This window comes from Acomys russatus, chromosome X (assembly GCF_903995435.1).
Source record: "Acomys russatus chromosome X, mAcoRus1.1, whole genome shotgun sequence".
Classification (NCBI taxonomy): domain Eukaryota; kingdom Metazoa; phylum Chordata; class Mammalia; order Rodentia; family Muridae; genus Acomys; species Acomys russatus.
The window spans coordinates 93,512,778-93,522,471 of NC_067169.1; positions in this window are offsets into that span (position 1 = coordinate 93,512,778).

A 9,694-nucleotide genomic window follows, 5' to 3' on the forward strand; every position below is an offset into this window, starting at 1 on the left:
TTCTCCATTTCTTGTCTACAAAATAAAGATGACCATAGCCTAGAATAGAAGGATTTGTTCTCTTTTTAGACAAGGTCTTTCTGTAGAGCCCATGCTGGCTTCAAAGTCAACGTCTTCATGCCTCAGGCTCCTGAGTGCACCACCTTGCCCGAGTTTCAATAGGTTTTCTTCCTTCCTTCCTTCTACCTTTCCTCTTCTCTCTGTCTCTCTGTCTGTCTTTCTCTCTGTCTTTCTGTCTCTCCCTCTGCCCCTCCTCTCTGTCTTACATATTCCAGATGGAACGTGAACTTGCTATGTAGTGGAGGATGACCTTGAATTTGTAACCCTCCAAGTTATGGAATTACCGATGTGCATCATCACAGCAGGGCTTCATGCATTCTAGGCAAGAACGCTGCCAACTGAGTTGCATCGTTAGGGCTGGATAGGTTTTTGTATGGGGGCGGGGGATTGCTGCTGCTGTTGTGTTTTGTTTTGCTTGTTTTGGAGACAGGGTCTCACTATGTTAGCCCTGCCTAGCCTGGAACTTGCTGCCTAGACTAGGTTCAAGCCTCAAACTCACAGATATCTGTCTGCTTTTGCCTTCAATGTGTGTGTGTGTGTGTGTGTGTGTGTGTGTGTGTGTGTGTGTCTAAATGATAGCTAAGCCCAATTATTCATGTGATGATTAAGAGTAGTACCAGATACGTCATAAACTTTCTATATAATGGTTGATAATATTCCTAGTATCATTACCAATAAGAATGGTATATTTTAAAGATTTGTTTGTTTTATGATCTTATGTGTATGGTGTTTTGCCTGTGTGCACCACATGTATGCTTCACATTCATAGATGCCAGAGGATTACGTTGGAGCCCCTGAATCTGGAGTTACAGGCTGTTGTGAGTTGCCATGTGGGTGCTAGAAATTGAACCTGGGTCTTCTGCAAGAGTACTTAACACCCTTAAATGCTGAGCCATCTCTCCAACCCTGATAGTGTGATCATTTTTACTTAATTTTAATTTTATGTACATTGGTGTTTTGCCTGTATGTGAGGGTGTCAGATCCCTGGAACAGGAGTTACATTTGTAAGCTGTCATGTGGGTGCTGGGAATTGAACCCAGGTCCTCTAGAAGAGCAGCCAGTTCTCTTAACCACTGAGCCATCTTTCCAGATCCCTCCCTTTATGTGTTTTTAAATGTGTGAATGCTCTGTCTATATGTATGCGTGACTGCCAGAAGAGGGCACTGGATCCCATCATAGATGGTTGTGAGTCATCATGTGGTTGCTGGGAATTGAACTCAGGTCCTCTGGAAGAGCAGCTAGTGCTCTTAACTGCTGAGTCATCTCTCCAGCACCAGTTTGATATTTTAAAGGTACATATTTAAATGGTCTTATCTGATAGAATGAAAATTTGGTGACTCTATGTCAGGACCTAGTCCTATTGGTCCAGAGAATGCCCCCGCCCCCAGGCTCTGAATCCCTGCCCTGAACCATGGTACGGGTGTGGAGTGGCTGTTCACCCGGACACAGATGGTCTGCCCTGGAGCAAAGAACTGCACTCTTCAGTGTTCCTTTCCCCACCCCCTCAGTAGAAATGCTGAGCTCACTGTGTGGACAGGACCATGTACATCAAGGCTCCACCCACTGAGATCCTGCTGCTGAGATGAAGTTCCAGATGGGTGAGTGGCAGGGGTGAGGAGGAGTATGGAGGCAGTAGTGACAAAGCAGGATGCACACATTACTTACTGGGTTCTCTCCCAGCAGCAGAATACCAAGGAGAGAGGGATTATCTATTTATATATATTGTATATTTAATGTATTATTACAACACTCTAGTAAGGTGTTGGGAGGGACAGGGTGACGATGCACACCGGGAATCTCAGCCTCTGGAAGCAGAAGCAGAAGGGACCACCAACAATTAAAGGACATGAAGGCCCCAGTGAGAGACCCATGGGGAGGACCTGTGTGAGAAATTGGAAATACATTTTCTTTTAATGTTTATGTGGTGGTGTGAATGAGATATCACCTATATCTCAAGTTCTTGGGGACTTGATGACTCGGCCCCCAGTTGGTGACACCGTTGTGCTGGGATAAGGAGGTGTGGGAAGGCCTTTGAGGGTTCGAAGACTCACCATTCCTAGTTGCTCCCTCTTGCATGCTTGTGATTTGAGATGTAAGCTCTCAGCTCTCCCCTCTGCCATGCTTGGTGCTTGCTACTGTGCTTCCCTGCCGTGATGGTGATGGACTTTTTTTCCGTTAGAACCATAAGCCCCCAATAGACCTTTTCTTCTCTAAGTTGCCTTGGTCATGGTGCCTTATGTGGTTTACGTTTATTGTTTTTATGTGTGTCTGTCTGTGTGCTGCATGTGTGCAGGTACTGTTGGTGATCAGAAGAGGGTGTTGCATCACCTGGAGCTGGAGTTACTGGGCAGTTGAGAGATGCTATGAAGATGCTGGGACCCAAACTTGGCTTCTCTGCAAGAGCAGTAAGCTCTCTTGATTACTGAGCCCCCTCTCCAGCCCCCAGGAAGTCAATTCATGATGGACGGAGAATGCCGTGCAGGCAAGTGACAGACAAAATATGCCTCCAGGAGCAGTATGACAGGAGATTTCCCAGCAGGATAAACAGGCTTTTAATCTGTAGCAGGAGCGGAAACTTCATCCCCTAAGCGAAGCTAAGATGCAGACCAATTCTGGACATCTAACCTCCAGGCCCCAGCAGACTAGAGATCTCTCAGGGCAACACGGAGCACACGTTCTTCCCGGCTGTGCCAATTCTGATGCCAGTTCAGATAAGAGTCAAGGAACAGCAGTTAGAGGAGCAAGAAGGCCAGAGAAGAGCTGTACACTGCAAACTCAGCCATCTTTCCTTGCCTGGGAGGCCATATGCCCTGATCCAGCAGCCTGTTTGTGTCCCCCCCCCCCCACAATGTACCTTTGTCCAGCCTCATCAGAATTCTAGGCCTCCATTCCTGGCCTTGACCATGCAGGAAGCAGGACCCCCCTCCCCAAATGTCCATGGTTCTGTAATGCAGCGATACACTGGCATTTACCTGTGAAGAGTTGGAACCTGTCCACAAGGAATAAAGTCCTCAAATTCCAATGGATTCTTTTTCCCTATTCTAAGGGAAGCTGCCTTTGTCTATGGCAGGCCAGGCCAAGGCAAATCTGCGTCCCCCCATTGGATCTCATGGAAAGTGGCACATTCCTTGCACTGCTCACCTGGACTGGCCAGCAGGATAGATCTCCAGTGAAGAGAGGAAGTCAGCATCTTGCTTGGTCCAAGTGTGGGAAGTAGAAGGACTGTCTATCAAGGAAACAGTGTACACCAGAGAGCGTTGCTTTGGAGACACTTGCACATCCGACTGTTAGATTCTTGAATTGAGAAAAAAACCCAAAGACAGGCCCTGTGTGTGTGTGTGTGTGTGTGTGTGTGTGTGTGTGTGTGTGTGAGTTTCCTTTCTGTCTATCTCTAGGAGAAAACACAGACAAAAGCTTGGGGAGGAAAGGGTTTGTTTGGCTTATGGGTCCCAATGACTGTCCTTCACCGAGCAAAGTAAGAGCCAGAGAAGAGGCAAGACCCATGGAAGAAAGCTGCTTACAGGCTTGCTCCCCATGGCTTACTCACCCCGCTTTCTTACCCAACCCAGGACCACGTGCCCACGGGTGGCACCATGTACAGTGGACAGGGCATTCCTACCTCAAGCACTAGTCAAGAAAATGCCCCAGATTTGCCTACAGGCAATCTGATGTGGGGGGGGGTGATCCCCTCCCTTTTCCCCGATGATTCTAGCTGTGTTACGTTGACAAAAAACAAAAACAAAAACAAAAAAACCAAACCAAACCAAACCAAACCAACAACAACAACCCAAAACCAAACAGCAGAACTAAGCAGAACAAGTCCCTAGGCAGGAGTGGAATATATCAGAAGGAAGGCGGAGGGAATGGAGAGAACATTGGGAGGACCTCTTCAGGACTTTACAAAGTAGGCCTTCAATTTTCCTTTCCACCTGTGCCCTCTAGTGGTTGTAAACATGTTTTTGTTTTGATCCCAAGTGTGGGATGTGAAACTGCCTCCTGTGAGGGCATGTGATGTTTGTCCACCAGAGACAGACTTATGAAAGGGTGTGTGATGTTTGTCTGATAGAAAGGGAACGGCATCCTGCTGGGGAACAGTCTTTGCCAGTTGAAAAACATCTTGTATGCACTGTGAGAGGTTATAAATAACCCCTCCCCCCAAAACAAAGCTCTATTGTTTTTGCATCCATTGGCATATCTTGTCTTCTTCACCTTCTCATGTCTCTTCTTTAAGATGCTCCTAAAGAGAAATGCTCCAAAGAACGCTTTGAGGTTCTGGCAGAGGCTGTGGTTGCAGTCACTTTTGCTGGTTTGCAGTTTAATGGGTCTGCTGGGACACTTGCGACAAAGAGTGGAATCACCCCAAGGAACTGAGTCTAAAAAGGTCTACCTCTCCTGTCCCTATTAATCTTCTTTCTCTCCTACCTACGGTCAGTGGACTGTAAATGAGGTATATGTATTCAAGAACAGCAAATAAAGCAGGTTTGAAAAAGACCAAAGCCTACACTGTCCATCCAGTCACTTCCCAGCTTTTCCCTAACCCTTCCCTGTGGGTCACAGGTTGCATATCAGATACCCTGCATATCATATATTTACATTATGATTGAATACAGTAGCAAAATTACAGTTATAAGTACCAACAGAAAGCCGGGCGTGGTGGCGCACGCCTTTAATCTCAGCACTCGGGAGGCGAAGGCAGGTGGATCGCTGTGAGTTCGAGGCCAGCCTGGTCTACAAAGTGAGTCCAGGATGGCCAAGGCTACACAGAGAAACCCTGTCTCGAAAAACCAAAAAAAAAAAAAAAAAGTACCAACAGAAATAATTTATGGTGGTGGGGGGTCACCATAACACGGGGAACTGTATTAAAGGGTCACAGCATTAGGGAGGTTGAGAAGCACTGCCTTCTTCCATAACACCGTAGCACACTCTCTCGTCTCTAGCTTCCCCTCCCTTGCTCTCCCTGTTCCTTCCTCCTCTCCTGCCTCTGCCTTGCAAAGCTCATGGTTCTCAGCAGTGAGGTTCAGGCCAGATGATGACACTCTCTTGTCACGTGAAGCCAGCCAGCCAGTCCACGCACCGTGGGTACCTGTGGCACGTGTCCACAGAGGGGATAATGAAGGAGAGGTGAGTCTGAGTCCTCCCACAATGACTCCCAGTCTAGTTGGGAAGGCAGAGGGATGACATAAAAAGAAACCTAGCAGTTGACTGTGGTGGTGCACACTTGTAATCCCATTACATGGGACACAGACTGTCTTCCTACCAAGAAAGAAATCAATAGATGGTACAAAAAGTGGATTTGAAGCCAGGGAGTTGCAAATGGTAGGCAAGCCCTCTGCCACTGAGGATGCTAGCTAGAATTTTGAACTCTGTAGGATCCACTCAGAAAAAGAAAAGGGAAAATGCTTTCATATTCTTCTAGTCACTTTTTTTTTTCAAGACAGGGTTTCTTGACTGTCCTGGACTCACTTTGTAGACCAGGCTGGCCTCGAACTCACAGCGATCCACTTGCCTCTGCCTCCTGAGTGCAGGAATTAAAGGGGTGTGCCACCACGCCCCACTCTTCTAGCCACTTTTGAAGAACAATAAATATCTTAATATCTGTTACAAAGGTCCTTGTAATGCCATTCAAGAACTATTCAGTGCTCATGCAGGAGTGGCTGGTTGGTACTCATCATACCAGTAAATTTACATGCTTTAATTGTCTTCTTTTAAACATGTATGTATGCATGAGTGTATTGACTGCATGTATGTCTGCATACCATGTGTGTGCAATACTTAGAGAGGGGATAAAAGGGCATCAGATCCTCTGGAACTGGGGTTACTGACAGTTTTGAGCATCCACATGCAGTGCAACAGCAGCCAGTGCCCATGCTCTTAACTGCTGAGCCACCTCTCCAGCCCCATCTTGTTTTCACCAGTGAAGCTGCATTCCTTGTTCTTGAATATTTTTGTTCATGTGTATTTGTGTGTGGGTAACCTATGGAGCAGGAATTACACACAGGCGGATGTGAATCACGTGGCACGTGCCTGGAACTGAACTTGGGTCCTCTGAAAGACTAGCGAGCTCTCTTGGCAGTTTAGTAACCTCGCCAGCTCCACCGGCTTGATCTTTCACGGTTAGTTTTTCACTTGGTCTTTTTCAAATTTTACTTCAGATAATTTCTCACGAATCATGCTCTTCATTATGGCAGTTTTACCCTTTACCAAATTGTGCCCTTTTATATGTGTATGAGTGATTCGTGTATGTCCGTGGATCACTTGTGTGCCTTGTGCTTCGGCAGGTCAGAAGAGGATGTCAAAGCCCCTCAAACTGGAGTAAGAGGTTGGGAGCTGCCGTGTGGGTGCTGGGAATCGAACCTGGGCATTCTACAAGAGCAGCCAGTGCTATTAACCCCTGGGACACCCCTCCAGTTGCTACATTAGGTTTCAGTAAATTACTACCATCATGGTTATGAGACGCCAGTAATAAAAAGCCCTGATAATTTTTTTGGTTTTGTTTTTTTTTTTTTTCGAGACAGGGTTTCTCTGTGTAGCCTTGGCTGTCCTGGACTCACTCTGTAGACCAGGCTGGCCTCGAACTCACAGAGATCCACCTGCCTCTGCCTACCGAGTGCTGGGATTAAAGGTATGCACCACCACACCCGGCACTGGCTAATTTTTGTATTAACCTTAATCTTAATAATTATTTGTATTTGATGTCAGCAGGGCAATAGTGGCACATGCCTTTAATCCCAGCACTTGGGAGGCAGAGGCAGGTGGATCTCTGTGAGTTTGAGGCCAGCCTAGTCTACAAAGCGAGTTCCAGGACAGCCAGAGCTGTTACACAGAGAAGCCCTGTCTCGGAAAACACACACACACACACACACACACACACACACACACACACACACACACACAGAAATGTGAGTTCTGGGGATTGAATTCAGGTAACCAGGCTTGCAAGGCTAGCATTTCTTTTTCCCTAGCTGAGACATTTTGCCAATCTGGTTGAGGCTTTTGATCCCTGGATAGGTAAGGCCTATGTCCCCACTCAACACAGAAATCTCAGAAGGCTTAAGAGATCAAAGCCGCCATGCGTGGTGGCTCACGCCTTTAATCCCAGCACTTAGGAGGCAGAAGCAGGTGGATCTTTATGAGTTCAAGGCCACCCTGGTCTATAAATGAGTCCAGGACAGCCAGGGCTGTTACATAAAGAGACCGTGTCTTGAAAAAAAAAAAGAGATTAAAGTCTCAGAGGAGGAAATTGAGGCAGAATAGAAAGGAACAATTATGGGAGAATCAGGAAAGGAGCCCCTCATCCTAGAGTCTATGACTGAAACATTTCTCCAGCTGAGGAGAAGTGCAGCGCAAGTAATAACATTTGCTGTAGAGGTTGTCAACATAAGGTCAGACCCAGGGAGAGCTGGGAAAGGAGAGGCCTGTAGAGAAAAGAGAAAGAAACTGTGGGTGGGGGCATCTCTGTGACAAGCTGGAGATCTAAGTCGGAATAGGCCTCTGAGAGGACACGAGGGGAACTATAACTGAGACTCCTAGTAGTAGCCGGGGACATGGAGACTGACAAGGACACCCTCTAACTAGACAGAACCCCTAATGAAGGGAGGAGAACACCAACTCACCCACAAAAACTTCCATTTGAAACACCCTGCCTATAAGGCATGCAGGGAGAAAGATAGAGCACGTACTGTGGTATCGTCCAACCAATGCCTGGCCCGCCCCAAGGCCCACCCCATGGGAGAGAGCCAACCCCTGACACTATTAATGATACTCTGCTATGCTTGTAGACAGGAGCCTGGCATAGCTGTCCTCTGAGAGGCTCCACCCAGGAGCACTTCGAAACAAATGCTGAGACTCACAGCCAAACATTGGATGGAGCTTAGTGGAAAAGTCAGGGTAAGGAGAAAGGGACCTGGAGGTGACAGGAGCTTCACAGGAAGACCAACAGAGCCAACTAACTAGGGCCCAGGGGGCCCTGCTGAGACTGAAGCATCAAGCAAGGACCTAGGCCCCCTACACAGATGTAGCAGATGGGCAGCTCAGGTTACGTGTGGGTCCCCTTGTAAGGGGAATGGGAGCTGTCTCTGACATGGACTCTCTTGCTAGCTTTTGATCACTCCCTCCTGGCAGGGCTGCTTTGCCAGGCCACAGGGGAAGAGGATGGGCTCAGTTCTGATGGGACTTGATGAGCTGGGATGGGTGTGGGGGGCAGGGGGAGTTCCCCTTTTCTGAGGAGTAGGGGGGGGGGAAGGTGGGGCCTCTGACCGGGATGTAAAGTGAATAAATCAATAAAAAGACATCTCTGAGACAAAAGGAATACTATTCCTCTATATATAGATATGTGAAAACAGCAATGAAGTAGGCTTACAGTCTGCATGTGTACAGCCTTGGGTAGGGACAGAACATCTAGGAATCGCAAACAAGACAATGAACATTTAGAGTGAAGATAACCTATCTTGACTTTTACTTTACTACTATAATCCAGATTACAATCCCCCCAGCACCAATATATGGTACCATTTAGGCTTCTTAGCAATTCTTTAAAGATAGTAATTTCAAAACCCTATTGTACTGGCTAGCTTTATGCTGACTTTTAAATTTTTATTGATTTATTCACTTTACGTCCCAATCGTAGTCCCCTCCCTCCTCTCCTCCTGGTCCCACTCTCCCTCCCTCTTCCCCCCTCCGGTATTGCTCAGAAAGGGGAGGCTCCGCCCCCCCCCCCTCCGCATGTACCTCAGCTCATCAAGTTGCATCAGGAGTGGCCTGTGGCCTGGCAAGGCAGCCCTTCCAGGGGGAAGTGATAAAAAAGGCTGGCAAGAGAGTCCATGTCAGAGACAGCCCCCCACGCCCACCCCCACAAAGCCTGAGCTGCTCATCTGCTACAACTGTGTAGTGGGCCCTGGTCCAGTCCATGCATGGCCATTGGTTGGTGCTTCAGTCTCCACAGGCCCCTCTGGGCCCTGGTTTGTTGGCTCTGTTGGTCTTCTTGTGGCGTTCCTGTCCCCTCCAGGTCCTATCCATCCCCTCACTTTTCCACAAGACTCCCTATGCTTTGCCCAAAGTTTGGGTATGAGTCTCAGCATCTGTTTTGATCCGCTGCTGGGTGGGGCCTCTCAGAGGACAGTTATGCTAGGTTCGGGTCTGCAAGCATAGCAGTGCTGTTAATAATATCAGGGGTTGGTCTCAGGTTGGGGCAGGTCTCAGGTTGGGGCAGGCATGTTTGGACATTCCCTCAACCTTTGCTCTTTTCTTTTTCCCAAGAGAGGGTTTGTGTATCCTTGGCTGTCCTGGACTCACTTTGTAGACTAGGCTGGCCTCGAACTCACAGTGATTCACCTGCCTCTACCTCCCCAGTGCTGGGATTTCAGGCGTACGCCACCATGCTCAGCTAATAAACATACATTTCTTTTGTTTTGTTTTTTGAGACTGGGTTTCTCTGTGTAGCTTTGGCTGTACTGGACACGCTTTGTAGACCAGGCTGGCCTCCAACTCACAGCAATCGTCCTCCCACTGCCTCCCGAGTGCTGGGATTAAAGGCTTTCGCCACCACTGCCCCTCTGCTCTATCTTTATCCCAGTATATCTTGTAGGCAGGATAAATTTTGGGCCAAAGTTTTTGTGGGTGGGTTGTTGTTCCCCTT